Consider the following 20,972-nt stretch of genomic DNA (forward strand, 5'->3'; position numbering starts at 1 on the left):
AGCTGAGCTTTACTTTCCATTTAACTCCAATTCCATTCCCATAACAAAACAAAGTACCACAGTTATAACATGAATCGCTCCTTAGGGGAGTTTAATGATACAATCAGGGTAGGATCCTGTCAGGAAGATCAGGACCTCATCTGATGCTGACCTCAACATTCTGTGATCTTTCAAACTGACTTCTTGATGAAAGTCAAAGCAAAATATTCCTGAAGCTGGCTTTATATAAAACTATTCCTTCATTAAATAATCAGGGTTCATATCACTGAAATTTATTATCATGTCTGAGGTAATTGCTTCAGCTACTTCACTTTGTCGCGAATGAGGTGTCTGATAAAGATATAAAATGAACACAGATCTGTTACCTGGTGAAAACATCCAGTGAAATATCCTTTTAGCCTAGAGAGGGTGCCTGGCAACCTTTGTAGGTGTGTATGAGAAGAGCTCAGTACATGTATTTTCTTTATAAGCACATCCTACATTAACATTCTTGCAGAATAAGCATAGTGATTTTGAATATGGCAGATTATTTTTATGTTTACTGGTTACTAATTCTTAATCACAGAGCAAGTCTCTGATAGTGTTTTTTGTTTTGTTTTGTTTTGTTTTGTTTTGTTTTGTTTTGTTTGTTCGTTTTTCCCCTAATATATTACCTATCAAAGATACAAACTCCTGTTTTTCTGATGGGTTTCTATTTAACTCTGCCAGCATCAAAACTTGTATACTTCCCTTGGAACTGTGTCATTCTCAGAAACCAGGCTTTGGCAGTCTGTACAGAGAGCAAGAGTATTACCTTTTTTTTTTTTTTTATAATTATGCTATTACTAAACCTCCATTCTGCTACCTGTCCATGAGCTGAGTGACTTGTACACCTTTATCAAAGATAGGGAGGCAAAAAGCTCTTTGAAATACCAACAAGAAAAAGAAATAAATCTCCTTCTATTACAATCTAGCTCATAGAATCATAAAATCATAGACTGTCCTGAGTTGGAGGGACTCACAAGGATCATTGAGTAGAATTCCTGGCTCCACACAGGACCAACCCAAAATCAGACCATATGTCTGAGAGGATTGTCCAAAGACTTCTTGAACTCTGGCAGGCTCAGTGTCATGACCACTTCCCTGGAGGGTCTGCTCCAGGGCCTGGCCACCCTCTCGGTGAAGAACCTTTTCCTGATATCCAGTCCGAACCTCTCCTGTTGCAACTTCATGTTGTTCCCTCAGGTCCTATTGTTGGTCATCAGAGAGATGATTTCAGTAGCTCCCCCCTCACCCTCCATGAAGAAGCTGTAGACTGCAATGAGGTCAACCCTCAGTGTCCTCTTTTCCAGGCTAAAGAAACCAAGTGACCTCAGCCACTCCTCATAAGTCTTCCCCTCCAGACCTTTCACCACCTTTGTTGCCCTCCTTTGGATATTCTTTAATAGTTTTATGTCCTTCTTTTACTGTGGCACCCAGAACTCCACACTGCTTGTGGTGAGATCACACCAGTGCAGAGTAGAGAGTCATATCCCTCTACTGGCTAGCTGTGTTGTGCTTATTGTATGCCAGGGTGTGGTTGGCTCAATTGTTATTAACAATATGCAGTTAACAGCAACAACATGATCATTCTTATGTCAAACAAAAATGATAAGAAAGGTTCAAGCACAGGGAGGTATCAAATGAAAATAATCTTATTTGCTTTTGATTGTTTTGTTTTCTTTTTTGTTGTTTTTTCTTTTTATTTTTGTTGTTGTTGGTGGTGGTGGTGGATGGTTTCTTTAAAACATATGTGCAGCTCTCACAGACATCAGCAAAATCAAGGTCTTAAACCTGGTGAAACAGCTGTCCTCATTCTGTTCAATGAAAGTGCCTGATTTACATGTATTTTGCTGGTCAGTTATCTCTTTTGCCCTTCTTGGAAGTGGCTTGTTATCACAGAATCATGAAGTCTCTGGATGTCTCTAGTTCAAACAAGGTTGACTATAAGATATCAAGCAAGTGTCTCAGGGCTTTATTTAGTAATGTCTTGGAAACCTCCAAGAATGGAGGCTGTACAATCTCTCTGAGCAACCTGTTAGTTACTTGTTAGTGATATGAGAACAGGTAGATCTCTATCTTAGTTTACACTGGAGGCTGTTCAGCTATCTCCAGTTATTATCCAAGAACAACAGTTGCACATTACTCTGCAACCAAGGCATGGATATAACATGAAGGCAGAGTCTCAGCCCCATCCTTGAATTGCATTACAGTATAGTGTAATGGAACACAAATCCTATGCAAGGCAGATTTGCCTTGGGAAAATATCTTCTCTCCTTTTGGACTGATGAGTAATGGGATTTCAGACCATGGCTTAATTAAGGACAAAACGGATCTGAAGTAGAAAGTATAAATGTTAAATAATTTTTAAGCTGAGTCTCACCTGTGATTTGAATCTACTCTTCAGTACTTATGGTAAGAGTTTTTTACTGTTAGACACTGATCATAAATATGAACAGTGTTCAGGATTCTTCTGTTTAGTACAACAAATTATATTTATTTTAAAGCTTATTTCAGCAGTTAGTAAAGTGTGTTAAAAAATGCAAATATAATATTTATATGTTCTCTCATTTTATTTATTTGTTTATTTATTTTATCTGTTTTAAATTTCTGTAGAGAATCTATTTATTTTTTAAGAGCCCTTTCCAGAGACTTGTTTAAGATTGTAGCAACTTTTGTGGTTGACTTACATGAGTTAAGTCAACCATATTCCATTACCAGAATATGACAACAATGTAAGAGTATCATGGGTAATGATTAGTAGTAAGTAATTTAATACTTCTTTGTACTTGTGCACTTAAAGATTTTTACGTTCTCATACTGCCTGTACAGTCTGTATTTACAAGTTAACACAAGTGTGTGGAATTTCCTAAACTTTGAAGTCTTGATCAGTATATGCCTTCCAGATGTAAAACTATACAGAGATAATGAAGAAGTGTAAAAATATCAATTGGATTGTGCAGAAAATTAAAATGTGAAGTTATTGTAGCACTAACGGAGCTGTGTTTGCTAGATTGAAACATCTGTTTCTATCTAAATATTCACATTTAGGTATATAAGCAAAGAAAATAAAGATGGTGCACTGACTGTAATGTCATATTTGCTTTGGATACACTGTAAAGACAGTGGATTATATATGAGAGAGCACTTTGGGCTGAGGCCAGTCTGTATGTATAGAAACCTTTCATTTTAATTCTTAATGAGCAGATATAAGGGTAGGTGCTATTGTAAACTGTCAAATTACAAGCTTTGACTATCCTCATCAGCTAATCAGTTGCCCCCTAAGAACTGTCCTTGCCTGTGTCACCAAATGTATAATCTTACCCAAAGTGATAGACTTGCCAATTACTTAAGGTCAATCTTCAAATGATTCAATTCCAGCTCTCAGGAAGGGTTTAATCTCCTGTTACAGAAAATGCCTCAAGAACCTGGCTAGTAAATTGCCACATAAGTGTAAGAACTTCAGCCACTTTTTTCATTCCCACATATGAACAATGATGTAACATTTAAAGAATTCATTCAGTCACATTTAAAACGAAAGATTACGACCACACGGCAGGAGGGGGTGGGATGAGAGGAAGGAATGTGGGCCCCTCCTTTCTATCTCAAACAGCCAGTTACAAATGTGCAAAGGGACCACGGATTGAAAGAAAAAAAAAAAAAAAAAGTACTAAATTACCACATTTTCCATTGCCAGGATATAAGAGATTATAAGAGGTTTAAGGCAGGGACGGGTCAAGCAGCTCTCTGTCTATTCATGGCCTTTTTCATTCTTTTCTCCCCCATATTTGCAGGTAACTGCTCCATGCAGGAGTCTTCTAACCCATCTCTAATTAATATTTCATATAATCTTCTTGTAATACTGCTAATTGTTCACAAACAGGTGATTTAATCAACACTCTGCTAACAGGCAAAGCTTTATTCTTTCCACTGTTTTGTGCTTTGACACAGGGAGAACTTCGACAACTATGTCCCAATTGCTTTGTTTCCATGTAATTTAACAGCAAGACATTATTTTCTCATAAGAGGTGCTTTGAATTTTTACTGCTAATGAATAAATTAACTAAAAAGGTTAATCTGCCTACATGTTTATGAAACATTATGCAAATTGTTCTCAGAAAGGTTTAATGGTAATTGAAAGCAATTGAAAACCATGGTACATTTCACTCAATTTTAACTTTTTTTTTTTTTTTTTTTTTTTTTAAAGTATACAAATTGCACTCATTTAAAATTTTACAGATGTGTAGGCAAGATATTATTTTTTATAAATTTAAAGTAAAAGGGGTTTTCTTACAAATTTTCAGTTTAACAGACTTCCAACTTTATGGGGATTCAACTGAACTTGGGAAGGATGACTATGGTTTAATGTTTTTATTACTATAAACCAATAATATTATTTTAACACACAGTAAACCAATTGACAAAATATTTGTCACACCAGCTTTTTACTGAGAGGATTTAAGATCTACTATCCTCCCTAAAGTAATGTGGGTTCATAAGAGCTGAATCTTGCTGCTGTGATCCATACACTAAACTCAAGTTTTATGCCTAGTAACCCTTTAGCACTGAAGTAAGTAGCTCAGTTTCCATAACTCTTAGAAAAGAAAGCCCCAAATTATGCCTTTATTAATGGCCACTAATGTCTCTTTGATTTAAAAAAAAAAAAAAAAAAAAGGAAGTACAGGGAGGGAGTGGAGAGACAGTAAATAAATGAGGTAGAATATAGGTGGCGTAGTACCTATAGGTCCTATAAGTGTTTATAAAAGACACCCATTGTGTATAAACATTAGGTCTGTACAAAAGGATTTGTCTTCACAAAGACCAGGAAAAATAATGAGTATTAAAACTGTGACATGGAATAGCCCCAAGGCTTTGGAAAGATCTATTTGCAGGCAAGTGACTAGTATTTATTTCATCACTGTGGGAATCACTCTTTAGGGAACATGTCAAAACTATCTGGATATTTTTTATGAACAGATGACACACATTTCTCAAATACAACAACATTACCTTGGAAATTAATGTCAATTGGCATATCAGTTAAAATCTTTTAGGCAATTAAGTTTTAGCTATAAGCTGGACTTTTTGTCTGCTTGTTTTTGTTTGTTGTTGTCATTGTTTGTTTTTGACATTTCTAAAAATGTAAAAAAATATTGTGAATAAATTAGTTTTAAAATGTTACCAGTCTTGTCTTATTAGTTTTTCATGAATCTTTGTCTTAATCTTTTGTGACTTTGAGAACACTTCCTTTTTTGATTTCATAATTTTTCTTTAGTATAAACTTTTCTTTTTAGAACTTGGTGGATAGAAGAAGGAAACACACACACACATACACACACAAAGATGAAAAACTGTAGTTTGTTGTGAACATATTCAGTGTTACATAAAATATATTCATCTACTTAAAAATGCTTTTGAAAAATTTCAAGCAGTTCTGTTTGCAACTGTTTACTTCAGATATCTCTGCTGGATGTTCTTTGAATACCTTTCTGAGTATTCAGGACACTATCTTATACTGCTTTTGGAAAGTAAAAATACCATGTATGCTCACAGTGCATGTGATCTGTGCTGACTACTAGCAGATAGAACAGTCAGGGATTGTCTTCAGTTTAAGACCTCTCAACTTTGCAGTGGGAGTCAGTAGAGCCATTGAAGGTAGCACATTGTTGACAAGAGCAAATGGTTTCCCCATCCTTTACAAGTAGCCTTGTCCCAACAGCTCCCTTCCTTTCCTGCATTTCAGAGCTTACTACAATGATATTTGAATGTCCTCATAAGTTTCAATGAAGGGCAGTATTGCTGAGGGACTTGAAGTATTTTCTGCCGTTTCACTTCTAGAAGCTTCTACTAATTATCTTATGCACTTGAGATCTTGTCTCTCTTTCTGCTAACATCTCAAATAAGTAATGAAAACTCTTATTTTCTAAAATGTTTTTATCAACAAATAACCAGGAACATAGGAGTATTTTTGTTTCTGTTTAGAGAAATCACAATGGGTAATTCCTTCCAAATTCTATTTTAACAGTTATTGGTGTTCTTGCTCCCACTTCTCCAATGTGTTGACTCTCATAGCCGTATCCCTCTGACAGTGTTTTTCTGCTTTCTCCCATAAATGTTTTCATGGATATTTTACATGCTTTGCTTCTTGTACTTGAGTAGGTTTTATAAATCACTGGTGTTTCTCTGGTTCCCTCCACTTCTAGATATAAACATAAATCTCCTATCCTTTAGCTTCTGCCAGGTGCTTTTGTTCTGCTTTTATAAATTTTACTATCCTTTTATCTTGTAATTCCAAAATGAGTTTGAGCACAGAAATCTGATAACAAAAAATGGATCAAAATATTTCAAAGGAGATAGCACTACATTTAGTAATATCAATATTCCCATTTAATTGCCTGAATTTTCTCACCTGTTGCATAAAATTTTTACAGATATAAATGAACTGTGAACAACAGATTCAGGGAACAGATCCTTATTTGTAACTTGAAGAAAAAAAAAAAAAAAGAAAAAAAGTAGGTTCCTCCATTTCCCACACTGTATAGAGTTGATTTATCTGTGAATATAAGTTAGAGAAGACCTAGAGTTACTCAGAGTCCTAACGAGACCTAACATCTTGTCGTGGCAGGCACTGAGGATCACTGGCTTACTTCCCACTTTGAAAACTGCCACACACCTTATCCAAGAAGACAGATGGAAAACCAGATTTCCTGAGAATCAAGCTCCCAGTGAGTAAGTAAGTAAGTACCTAAAGGCTCTTTTGGGGTATGAATAACCACAGAATATTTTTTCTCATAAAATTTACAGCAGTTTCTACTTCTGTCCATGTTAGAGAAATACCATATGAAAAAGCTTTCTTTCAAGAATTCTTTTCCCAAAACTGTCTTGGAGCCAAATGCTTACAGTTCCACAAAAATTGCAAAAGCAGCTGAGTATTGCCCTCTAGCTTTTTTTTTTTTTTTTTTTTTTGGGGGGGGGGGGGAGGGGAGGGAGGAGGAAGGATGGGAGAAGGAGGATGGACAAAAACACAAAACAACAACAACGAAGTCTACTCTATTTTCTATTTTCTGCTTGCAGACCAGACTTCAATGAGCATAGAGGACCTTGCCACCTGGTCACTCTTTCCTCCTTTATATCTGTCTGGGGATCTAGCAGAAGAATATTCACCTGCTTCCAAACCATAAGTATGATTTGTGGTTTGTGATTTATACTTCATTTGTTGCAGTAAGTGCAATATACTGCCCTTTGTGCTCTTGCAACAGCCATTTATATCATTGGTCATTTCTGTAGTGATGTAGCCCACAGAGCAGTTGAATGTTTTAAAAGCAGTACTGCTCAGACCACAAGGATTGTTTTCCATCCCATTACAGTGTTTGTCACACTTCAGAGGCAAGAGAGGCATGTCTACTTTCCACCTGAAAACCTGGGCAGAGGACCAGACCAACCCACAGATTTCAGCTGGGGAGAAAGGTAAGGTCACAGACTCAGCTAGCTGTACTCAAAACATAGAAACAAGAAGTGAACTTATGACTGTCAGATGATGATTCTTCCTGAAATGTTTCTACTCCTGATAACAAGAGATGTGGACAGCAAACCAAAGCTGGTGGAGAATTTACTTATATAATCGTAAACAATCTGTAACCTGAAATACTGAATAAATATGAACTGAAATATCAGACTTTCCCTCATCTCTTCAAATCTGACTTCTTACCTCAGTCCTCAACCAGACCAGAACTTGGGTTGGGTAGGAATACTTACTTCCAGTAAGTTATTTTCAAAAAATGAAGCTCTTTCTTTTAGCAATAGTAATAGTAATAATAACAATAATAACAACAATATTTGTATAAGTTAAAAAAAGTGATTTTTTTTTTCTTTTTTTTTGTGATTTAAAAAAATGTTGAGCATTTGAATGTTTTTCTTTCCCTTAAACCTGAAAAATCTTATGCCAAGTAATACTCAGGGGAAAATTTTTACCTGGTGTTTAAATGAGAAGCCTAGCAGATTTAACACATTACTCCAGTGTTTGCCTCAATTAAATTTCATTTCTGTGGTTATTGGATGCATTTCAGACAGCCTTGACCATCAGCCTCTTTTAAATTCGCATTGCTCTCAAAATTACCCAGGACAATATTATTGCAGAATGATTTAACAGTCTCCAGATAGAGCACATTAGCAAGACAGACAAAACTTTAGATACTTAAGTATGAATGATTTATATTTTTATAGGGATTAGTGAAGTGTTTTGAATAAAATAAGAACCAGCTATGATCCAAGTTTTGTTTCCAGGTTTGAAGTTGGTCAGATAACTTTCCAGTGTTTTATTTACTTTCTCACTGTTGTTTTATTCTCTCACCAATATATATATCCCACACAAGTCTCCTGATAACTTCAGTGGAAGATTGTTTAAAAAAATATGGCTTATAAACTGAGTAGAAGTAAAAATGCCTTCCAAAGAAAACATCCATAAATATGTTGTGCGCATAAATTAAATATTTGTATACATTTTGCTCCTATTTGTAAATAATGGTCTCAATTCAAACACTAGTAGCAATACCAAAACAAAATAAACAAAACCAAAAACCAGCCAAGAAACAAAAACCCACAAAACTTGAATACCTAAACCAGGAATTACACAGTAATACATGCTATTTTCTGTACAATACCCACTTCCCAATTTCATTTAATTCCTGAAGGTCTGAATAGTACCACACTAACCAGACAATTCTTTCATCCAGGCATGTCTGGGCTCTAGGGAACATGCAGAATGACACCCAAATCCCTTAATTGTATGCGTAAACACAGATCACAACACTCTTACTGAATTTGGAGCAAACCAGTGTCTTACAGCTATTGCCAATGAATGTATGGCTGGTAGTGGCAGTGCCTGACTTTCATGTAGCAGTCATGTAGCATATACCCACAGCCCTCTCAGTGAAGTGGTAAATCATTTTCCTCTCTGAGACCCCTCAGGATAGTTATCTCCTGCCTTCCAGAAGAAGCTTGGGATATAGAATAAGTTCTGGTTTAGGTATCTAAGGGATCTGAGTTTTCATTTCTGCTCTAAGACCTAAGCACAAAAATATAGATTAACTATTGTAGCGTTAAACATAATGGCAAACTTTTCCTTCATTCAGACCCAAGAGACAAACTGCTTGGACTGTGTAGTTTTCAAAGTTTGGATCTACAGAACTGTATGGAATTAATTGATTGGATTGAATGGATCCCGTATTCTTAGAAAAGCTTTTGATCTTGCCTGTGGCATTCAAGCCCTGAAAATGGAGTGAGCTTCTCTTCTACTCCATCCCTGTAGCTGTTATTCTAGATAGACCTAATGATATGGTCTGTAACATTTAAAAAAAAAAATAAAAAAATAAAAAAATAAACCAACCAAGCCTGGCATAGAGGTGTAACTCTTTGGAATATATTTTAAAGATAAATATTGAATGAAACTTAACGCTAGGATAAAGTAGGCACCTTCTAAAATCTGATGTGTAAGTAAGTATTTCACAGTCAAAAACAATACAAGTAAATGAGGCTAGCAGCTGTGTACATGTGTGATCATGTAAAAGCAAATCAAATGCAGACTGGCATGTTATACCACAGTAAATTATTTCTGTTATTGATTTCAGTGAAGGTTTTGTCTATTGACCTATATACATTGTGTTGAATTTAGTCCATAGACTAACAGCCATATAGGTTGATGTTGAATCAAGAGATCGTATTACAAATGAACATCGAAGAATGATTTGCATTTCTGAACACTTAAACATTCAGCAACACATTATCAGTCTATTAAAAACAATATGGAGTCAAAGAAAATAAATTGGGAACTTCAGATTTCTGTTTTCCAGGATGTCAGAATCCTGGAACACTGTCCTTCCCTGCTGAACTGCTTTTAACATGAATAGGCTTTAATTAATTAATGTATTTATTCAGTTATCATCCTTGATATTTAGTACAAAGGTAAGTAAAGGAAAAACAGAAGAATCTATCAAGTTGCAGGTGAAATTTTTCAGAGATCAAGTTATATTCTGATCCTGATTTCTCTTGCACGCTGTGGTGAAGTTGATAGGCATGACTTACTCCAGACTTTTGCTTAAATGCAAGCGTAAAACTGACCTAAGCAAGGTACCACCTGAAAGGATGTTCCTTGCTATTTGTGGTGCATTCCTTTCCTCTTCAGCATCTCCCTAATGTCTTTTACCTTATATTTTGGATATCACACCCTTAGAGCAGAAGCCTTCACACATAGAAAGTTGATACAATACAGAAATTAATAGTAATCTTAAATGCACTCTTCAAAAGAAATTCATTTCTTTAACACATTTTACAGTGCTGTTCCTGTAATTGTAGAGTTTCAAAATAATTGTTCCAAGAGGAAAAAAATTATATTTGGAACAGCCATTCCAAAAGCCACTCAACAGTGTTATCTTCAGTCTAGTGATGGTTATGCAAGTATTAGTCTTGTATGAAAGTTAATTCTCCTTCAGTTTGAATATCTTAGTTTCTTCTCCATTGCCCACTTGCATGAGTAGATTAGCATTTAAATAAAGGTATATAATATATAGGAAAGCAAGAAGAAACAGAAGGAAGAGGAAAAACGTTAGGACTGCACAGCAATGCAACAACACCATATTCTAGTCTGCTTTACATTATAAGAGTACTCTGATGAACTGTCAATAGTTTTCTCTCTGGGTCTGGAGCTTAACTGGCTTCTGGCTAATCTGGAATGAATGTAAATCATTTTTAATAAAATATGTGCAAAAGATAGAGTGGAAAACAACAAAAATGATGAGATTTTCATGGTCACAAAATAGTAAGTTATTTGATTTCTGTGGAATTCTAAACACAGCAATTCCATTCTCATTGTAGGATGTTGCCCTGCAGCATGTATTAGAGCTGTCACTCTGCTGTTTCACTTCTAGTGCATTACATATGTGTACAATATAGTTCTGCTCCCTGAGGTTACATTTTCCTCATTGTACAACCAACACCCCAAGGGCTAACACACACTGTTGAAGAAGTATTATTTTGTCAATTTTGTTACACAGAATTCTATCCAGCTATGTGATGAAAATCCTGGTTTCCTGTCCTACTTGTGCATGTGTTTTCTCTCTGAAAGAGATTATTTTAATATTTTTCAGTTTAAAAGGTTATTCCAAAGAAAGAACATGAAAACTTCAGCTCTGAACAATGTTATCAAGCTGAATGGGGAGAAAAAAAAAAAAAAAAAAAAAAAAAGGTAGGAGGAAAGGAGGAAACAAAGATCAATTGATTTTTTTTTTTTTTTTCTAATCTACAATGGGCATTGTCTGCATGATTGAGTGCTGCAGTCAGCACTAGGAATGCTGATATCCAGATTCCTTATGTGGATGAGTTCAGTTCAGGTGCACAAATGTATCAGTTAAGAAGTATTTGACACAGCTGAAAACACTAAGATTAAGATTATGAACATCATGCCAAATTGATCTGAAAGGTTAGCTTGTGTTACATCACCAAGAGTAAGTAACAAAGAAAGTAAAAGGAACATGATGGAAGGCATCCATCTGTAAGGTGAAGGACATCAGCCATCTCATATGTTCAACTGCAGTACAGGATAGAGGAAACGTTACAAGTCCAACATAAAGTGCCATAAGATTTTCAGTATTTATGTAGAGTATCTGTAATTCCATTAGCAACTTGACATGTAAGCTTTCCTATCAACCACAAGTTTGTTAAAAAAAAAAAAAAAAAAAGTGTCTGGATCAGAAGAAAGAGGGACTGAATTATATATTCATTTATTTCAGACTTTAGAGTAGAGTGCAAGTATCCTAAACTGAGGCTGTGTTTTTTTTTCCCCCCTTTTTGTCCAGTTAAACTAACCTTTAAATAAAGAATCCTAAAATGATGTGTTGTATTGTGTATTGCATAGTAGACATTACTATGGGATTTTTTTCTTTTGAAAACCAGTTAAGTATGAAATAATTAAGTTCAGGGATAACAGTCATTTTGGTCAGTGTTGCTTCCTGTGGTTTCCACAAGGTTTAGGAAAAAATACACACTCCTTAACTTTCTCCGTAACTTTCTTTTACAGTAATGTAACAGAATCCTGGAATAATAGAAATGGTTTGGGTTGGAAAGGACCTTACAGATCTTCTAATTCCAACCCCTCTTCCATGGGCAGGGACAACTTCCACTAGACAAGGTTTCCCAAGACCCCATCCAACCTGGTCTTGAAAAGTTCCAGGGATGGAGCATCCACAGTAATACTCTGGGAAAACTCTTCCAATGCCTCACCACCGTCATAGTCAAGAATTGCTTCCTTAAATCTAATCTAAATCTACCCTCTTTCAGTTCAAAGCTGTTACACCTTGTCCTATCACTCATGCCATTGTAAAATGTCCCTCTCCAGATTTCTTTTATCCCCCTTTAAGTACTGGAAGGCTGATATGAGGTGTCCCTGGAGCCTTCTCCAGGCTGGACTACCCCAACTCCCTCACCTTGTCTTCATAGGAGAGGCACTCCAGCCCTCTGATCATTCTTGTGGTCCTCCTCTGGACTTGCTTCAATAGGTCCATTTCCCTCTTGTTCTGGGGACCCCAGAGATGAACAGAGTACTTTGGGTGGGGTCTCAGGAGAGCAGAGTAGACAGGGAGAATCACCTTCCTCGATCTGCTGGCCACTCTTCTTTTGGTGTAGTACAGGATATGGCTGGCATTCTGGGTTGCAAGCGCACATTGTCTGCTCATGTTGAGCTTATCATTGACCAACATTTGCAAGTCCTTCTCCTCAGGGCTGCTCTCAATCCATTCTCTGCCCAGCCTCCATCTGTGCTTGGGATTGCCTGGGCCTCGTGCTTGCCCTTGTTGAACATTATGAGTTTTTCATGGGCCCACCTCTCAAGCCTGTCAAGGTCCCTCTGGATAGCATCCATTCCCTCCATCATGTTGGCCTCACCATGCAGCTTAGCATCATTGGAAACTTTCCTGAGGTTTTACTCAATCCCACTGCCCATGTTGCCAATGCAGATGTTGAACAATATTGGTTCCAATACAGACCCCTGAGGGACACCACCTAGATATTGAGCCATTGACTGCAACTTTTTGAGTGTAGCCAGCCAGTCAATTCCTTATCCTCTAAGAGGTCCATACATTAAATGCCTGTCTCTTCATTTTAAAGACAATAGTATCACATGGGACAGTATCAAACGTTTTGCACAAGTCTAGGTAAATGATGTCAGTTTCTTGTCCCCTATCCACCTACACTATAATCCTACATTACACTGTAATGTAGAAGGCCACTATATTTTCCAGGTATGATTTACCCTTTGCTCATGTTGACTTTCACCAGTCACCTCATTATTTTCTTTTTGCCTTAGAATAGTTTCCAGGAGTACTGCTCCATGATCTTGTCTGGCACAGAGACGAGATTGACTGGACTGAAGTACCCTGCATCTTCCTTTTCTCTCTTTTTAAAAATGGGGCTATATTTCCCCTTTTTCCGTCAGTGGGAACTTTACCGGACTTCCCCAACTTCTCAGATGTGATGGATAGTGTCTTAGCAACTTTATCCACCAGTTCCCTCAGGATCTGCAGATGTAACGCATCAGGTCCCATGGACTTGTACAGCTTCCAGTTCATCAGATGGTCTTGAACCTCATCTTCCACATTCTGTAGACAACTTCATGCAATTACTTTATTTATTATATATAACTTGCAACATCTACTTTTAGAAAGCATACAGTATATTCTAACGGAGTTGAAGCAACCACATTTTTCTTGATAATGTGTTTGAAGACAACAAATTCCTCAGCAAATATGAAATATTACTCTGAGGGAACAGATTTTCATCATCTCAGTTTTTACCTTCTGTGATAAAATAATAGCTGTGATATCTGAAAATACAATGGTAAAAAATCTTGAATAGGTTTCCAACGCTTAAATTCAAGTCAAGAGCTCTTTGTAGTTGTATACTTGGTGGAAGGTATACCGTCTCCTAATGTCTTGCACCTGCAGAATACAAAAACTGTGTGCATGATTATCCTTCCGTAGACTTTTTTTGGGCAATCACGAGATTAGCTTCCATAGGAAGTTCTTTAATCCTCTAGGGTTAGGTAGAAAAGTTGTAAATTAATAAATTACTGGCAATCAAGCCATTACTCTAGTCAACCCTGCCATAGTTCAAGCTTTTGGACAATGCTTTCAGACATATGGTCTGATTTTGAGGTGGTCCTGTATGGAACCAGGAGTTGTACTCAATGATCCTTGTGGGTCCCTTTCAGCTCAGGATATTCTATTATTGAATTAAATGCTGTCTGATTCTGTTATTGAATGAAATGTTTTATTATTGAATGAAATATGCAAAACATAGCAATGAAACACTCAAAACATATCTGTGATTCAAAATGTTTTCATGTGAAAAGGGCTTGGACACAAGTAGAGTCAGCTGAGCTGCTTTAATTGCCCAGATGACTACCAGTATTTAATAGCTACTGAAACTATTTCACAAAATAGTAGAAAGATAGTTAAGGTAGTATTGCTATAGAAGAACACTAAGATTTCACCCCTTTAGGTCTACATTATTCTTGTTTTATTTTATTTTATTTATGAAACTGATTATCTGGTTCATGTAGACATGAATCTCCAGAATTGTTCAGTAAAGATCTCAGCAGGACAAAGGAGTTTGAAAAGATTCCTAATTGCCTAATGATAATCCTAGCATCTTTAGACAGGTGTTATATGAAATAACAAGTCTGAATTCCAGAATATTGTAACTGAAGATCAAAATTAAAATCATTAAGGAAAAGCATTTTCATGAAGCAACTGTTAAAAGAATCAAAGGACACTGAATATCCCAACACTTTTAACTATTAAATCTTGGAAAGATCTGAAGTTAATGCAATTGACTGACAATAAAAATGATATAATTTATCCAAGCAATTCATTTGGTCAGCAGCATTATGTTCCCACAGTTCCTGCAGCACTGTGAGATATTTATTTTCTAGAGAATAGTCAGCACTTAGGCAAAGGCTTCTTGGAAAAATAATATTGAAATCACCAAACCAATGGTTTCAAGGCCAAGGAAAGTTAATTAAGGCCTAAGGAGATTACACACAGTAGTGGAAGTAAGTGTTTTTATGAAGAAAGAAATATGTTGATAAGGAAGAGGAGAAATATTTGATCCATTATTAAATACAATTGAATCACCTTTCTCCTACAGATGCTGATACAATCTTACAAAGGGAGGAAAGAAACTATGTAACCGAATAACTAATGTGATCTCTGTTTATATGTTACTGTAAGTCTTAATTCAGACTGTCATCTGGAAGTAGCAGTTTTACCCAGAGAAAGAAGTGATAAAACATAGGATAGCTAAGGTTTGCAGGCAGATGTAAATAACATGAAAACTCTTTATTAAACCATCTAGTCAAGGGTTGTTTACTGGAATAAATCAAAATCTACACAAAATGAAAACCCCGATCTTTAAACGTCTTGTAATTTCCACAATTTTTCAACTGGCTGACACTCATTGAACATAAAACAAGACAAATTAGATTAGGTCTAAGTTCCAGTTCGATAGTGCATTAGTTGTTGTTGTTGTTGTTGTTTGTTTCTTTGTGTTTGTTTTTTTGCCTTTTTTTTTTTTTTTTCTTTTAAATAACCTTATGTATGACCACTTGGAGCAAGCACTACTTTGAGTGACATCAAATCAGATAGCACTTGGTGGAGTAAATCATGGATTCATTTTGATAATTATGTTTTTTTTTTAACTACATTCTGGAATGGCACAAATCTATATAAATTACTTATGCATGTAAATTAACATATTCACCTATAGATAATAGTTTTAAATGGTTTAATTTTTCTGTGTCTAATATTCTGACTGAGAATAATCTAAAAAATGATTTGGAACAAAAAATATTATTTTTATTATAGTCTTTTCAACTCAGGAATTTGATGTTGTTACTGTTGGAGTAATAGATATTTACAGTAGCTTTCAGGTTCCTTTGTGCTTATGAAAGTTGAGCTCATTCACAAGCTCTGGTGCAAGGGATGTTAAATTCAAAGTAGCACGGCTGATCCTGACTATAAAATAGACAGATTTGGCACTAAACAGACAAGTGACAATCCGAGTAAAAATTGTGAATGCATACGTTTTTATGTCATTCTTCATCTTACAAGACAGTATAGAAGCATAGATATAGCTACATAACTGTTGCAGTGGTCACCTTGGAGTCACTTTCAGCTAAATTATAGCTTTGCAGATACTTTCCCTGATCAAATACAAGTTAAGTCCCTTGGCATTCAGGATTTCATTAAAATTATTAACATCTTAGATTTTTGTTACTATCATTGTTGGTATCTGTGTTTTGCATAAATTTAGCATTTTTTAAAGTAAGTTATGTAAGAAATTACTTATTTAACTTGTTTTTAAAAAGTAAAGTCAATGTAATCTCACTATAGCATGGTACAGGCTTCACCCAGATTATAAAATTTAATTTAAATAGAGATATAACTAAAAAAGTTTAAGAAACTTTCTTTTCCTCTCCAAAGCTTCTGTAACCTTATTATTAGCCCATTATTTTTTTATCTCCTTAAATGATGTAGGTGTCTTTATACCACTATGACATTTGCTTTTTTTTTCAGCTGGCCACCTCTCTCTGTTGAGTTCCATCAGGCTGGCACATTCTAAAATCGGAGAACCTTACTTAGTTTTCTTTTCTCTTACAATTCTTAAACAAACAAACAAACAAAACAAACAAACAACAACAACAAAAAAACCTCTAGCTCCGTCAAAGAATCCGCAATAGTGAGAATCCCTGTAAAAGTTTTGAAAAAATAATCAAACTTTCCAGTACTTGATTTTTGTGTAGTTTTCTCAGTACAGTAGCAAAGACAAAGAAAAAATATTGACCATGATGAACCATGGCACATTCAGCAGAGACCACAAGAGCTGGAGCACTTGACCTGTCAGGTGTGGCTGAAGGACCAGGGTTTGTTCAGCCAGGAGAAATGGATGCATAGGGGGACCTCACAGCTGCCTACTGACAGGGGTTGACAAGGACTGACAAAGATTATGAACAAGACAGAGCTAGACTTTTCACAGAAGTGCAGGGTTGGAGGATGAGAGGCAAGCTGAAATAACAGAGGCTCAGCCTAGATGTAAGAAGAAACTTTGCCTACATAAGAACAGTCAGGCAGTGGGACAAGATGCCCAGAGAGGCTGTGCAGTCTCAAACCTTGGGGGTTTTCAAGACCTGACTGGAAAAAGCCCTGAGTCCTGACCTGACCTCATAGATGAACCTGGTTTGAGCAGGGGATTGGACTAGAGACTTCCTGAGGTCCTTTCCAACCTGGACTTTCTTACGAAACTGTCATATTCCTTTTCCGTGAAACTCAGTTGGACAGCTGTTTTAGGAAATGCTTATGTGTATAACTTAAGATATGTGAGACCTGATGAGCCACTGGTTCAGTTTAGCAAGACAAATACTTCATTTCATAATTAGCAATTCTGGAAGAAACTCTAGGCAATTTAAACCCCAAAATACAAACCAAGTGTCCTGGTGCATACAAAGTTCATTCAACAATTTTAAATTCCTAAATGGTACAGATGTTTTATACTTAATTTAGATTATTTTACATTTGACTGCAAATATATTGTTTTTTGCATATATTAAAACATATCAAAATCCCAAAGGGTTGACAGTCTCAAATGTCAAGAAAGATGAAGTGTGACTGAAAGGAAAGGTTATTATGTCTGTTTGTATGTGATTGAGGCACTGAGAGATTACATGAAGTGATATTGTCTCCTTTTTAAGGCAGTTGGGACTGATCTCAGCTTGTCTACTGTCCAGAAAAGTGTCTTAATTGCAATCACATTTATATTTTCTCTTCAGTGTTATATATGCCTATGTAAAACAAACTACCTCTGCATTAGTAAATACACCCTGCATTAATAATACTTTTGCATCAGTTATTATGCATGCATGCATACTCTAATTATATAATTTCCCCTAATTTTTTTATGATACCTCAAGAGGTCTATTCTTCCCTTTTGATGAGTGTAGCATTTACACACTGAGCTCTCATTAGTGTTGATAGAGAGTTAAACAGAAAACTCCTCCCCTTCCCCAAGTATTGATGGTAGAACAGATGGCAGTGCTCTCAGTGGTTGTTTTCAGATGTAACAAAACAGATCTCTAGAACTAGGAGAATTGAAAAGGACATGAAAAATACTCAGTTTCCAACTAGTCTGTTTCATACAGAAACTTTTTGTTTTCCCCAGAGAGGTAAAAATCAAAAACCAAGAAATATGGCATTTCTTACCCCACCCTAAAATTCCATTTGAAGCATGGGAAGCATCCCCTTTTCCATTTATAGAGTGTATAATGAAACATTCCCTTGTGCAAACTTTTTCCTCTGAAACATTCAAGATTAAATTTATGCTATGCTCCACGAGATTTCTTTTGAACTTCCATTTGTTTAATATGACATTTCTCTTAAAGCTCCTTTATTTAAGTCCTATGCTCTGCAAGGTCAGTTACCAACTTCTTTAGTTTCTCAAGGAATGTTTCAGCCTACTGTGGATCTTGGTTTAACAACTGATTTTATTCTTTACTCTGTATGAGACATCAGAGGATGTATTTTGCAGCATAGCTACTGGAAATGGACACACTCCATTCCTCTGGCCTCACACACTTGAACACTGCCTACATTTATCATTATGAAACCTTTGGAATCATGCAATGACTATAGAAGATTCCTAAGATTCAGTTCTATAAATATTCATGGCCATATAGGTAGTCCAAGCCCAGTCTGAATTTAAACTCCATTTATTGTCATTTTTCTCTTGGTCCAGTAATGCCAGGGCCTCTGTTGATCATATGATATTTGCAAAGGAAAGAAGTTGGTGGAGATGACTAAGTTGCACACAAAGCCCCAGTGTGAAGGAATGCAAGGAGTATTCTGTAAGTGCAATAAAACATGAAAAAAAATCCTTACACTTACTAAGTACATCTTAATGCAGTGACCAAAGCCATGCTTCATTGTGGGTGTAATATGTGGATAGACTTCCAACCATGTCTGAAAGACTGGTATTGCATGGCAGTACAGATACTCTAACCCGACTCTTTGTTGTGGTGTGTAGTGATAGGAAATGGAGTAATGGTTTTAAATTAAAAAAGGGTACATTTAGATTGGATATTCAGTAGAATTTCTTTACTGTGAGGATGAGACTGAGGTTGCACATAGAAGCAGTGGATGCCCCATTCCTGGATGCCCCATTTAAGGCCAGGTTAGGTGGGGCTTCGAGCAACCTGGTCTGCCCACAGCAAGGGGGTTTGAATTAGATGATCTTTAAGGGAAAGGGACCTTCCAACCCCAAGCATTCTATGATTATATACCCTTTTCTATTTTATAATAGGAGCACGTCTCTAGCTTTTATTCATTTACTTATTTTAAGGGGACATAGTATGAAAGAATGGAAACTTGCATCATAGCTAGTTCCCCACTATATAAGTCATAATGTCACAGAAGTTTTCCTCGGAAATGTCCCATTGTGCTAAAGGCCAAATAGTTAAGTAGCCCCTGAAGTTGTACTGCATATCTGCAGGCTGATCACAGATTGTCTACTTTAAACATTCTATAGGAAAATGTTTTCTGCAAACCATGCCTCATCTTGAAGTTCAATCCTTTGTTATTCTGTCAGGATCTTCAGCTTTACAGTGATACAGAACTGTTTGTTATAAACTGCCAAAAAAAAATAAAATAAAAAAATCAGGCATATAAACTCTGCTTTGCTGAGAATGGTGAACTTCAGCTGATTTGTAAATTACCACTATACAGAAGGCAATGCAGTAAGTGAATTCATCTGTCACTTATGAATAGGAATTTTGGTATCACTGCTTGAAGGCTGTATAGGAGGAAATATTCAATGCTGATTAAATGACCATAATTTCTCAAGGTTGTGACATGGCTGAGAAGAATGGAGAGCTGTGATCAGAAAATCTAAGCAATAGAATTTACAATGCAATGACATGCTCAGGAGGATTTTTCACTCTCAACCAGCCTACAGAAAATATAAATAAAATAAAACAGGACTAGGAAGCTCTCTAGGTATTTAAAATGTTTAATTTCTGATTATATTTTGAGACACTGCTAGTTCATTTAATTTTTTTTTTTTTATTATTATTATTTTTTGATTTTGCTGTTCTAGCTGAAAGAGAGGCACTTTCCACCAAATGCTCATTATACTCATTAGCATTCTTAGAAACTAACTGTTTGTGGTGGGAATTTGTATCTGGCATAATAACATATCAGGTAATGCTTGCTATTGCTGCTGGTCTCCAAGCCTTCCAGGAATTCTGCATTTCCACCCAAAAACTGAAGCCAGAAATTAATGCAGTTCAAATCAAACAATACTGAGTAGTCACACTGGCAGCTACGCTCAAGAGAAACTACGTTGCCAGTAAGGAACAGAGCCAGCAGAGAAACACAGACACAAATGTTGGCTTTAAATATTGTCCCTAGGGACTGAATGAGGGCTTTTACCTTTGGAAGATTATGAGTATTTTTTACACAAATGCCTTTCTACTATAACCAAGGGAAACCTAGTAGCTGTTCTATTTTACATAGCCAAAAGAACTAAGCATTTATCCATTATCTATGATTAATTCTGAACTACTTCTTAACTTCCTACTCATAAGAAATACTGAGTTTAATCTTACTTGCTCTCTTTTAACACTACTGCTCTGGTTTAGAGCACAAGTAGAATCAGAACTACCAAACTACCATTTATTTTTATTTTTATTTTTTTTCCCAATTGAATGAGTATATGAAAATAGTAAATTTTAAAAAACAAATCATAAGCTCAGGAAAAGAATGCAGCTGAAGCTAAATTTCAGGGACATTTTTGATACTCCTCAGGTTAAAGAAATTACAAAATCTAAGCACCTGCAGCCCATATATGTATGTACTTTG

Source organism: Aythya marila (assembly GCF_965140915.1).
Source record: "Aythya marila genome assembly, chromosome: 5".
Lineage (NCBI taxonomy): Eukaryota > Metazoa > Chordata > Aves > Anseriformes > Anatidae > Aythya > Aythya marila.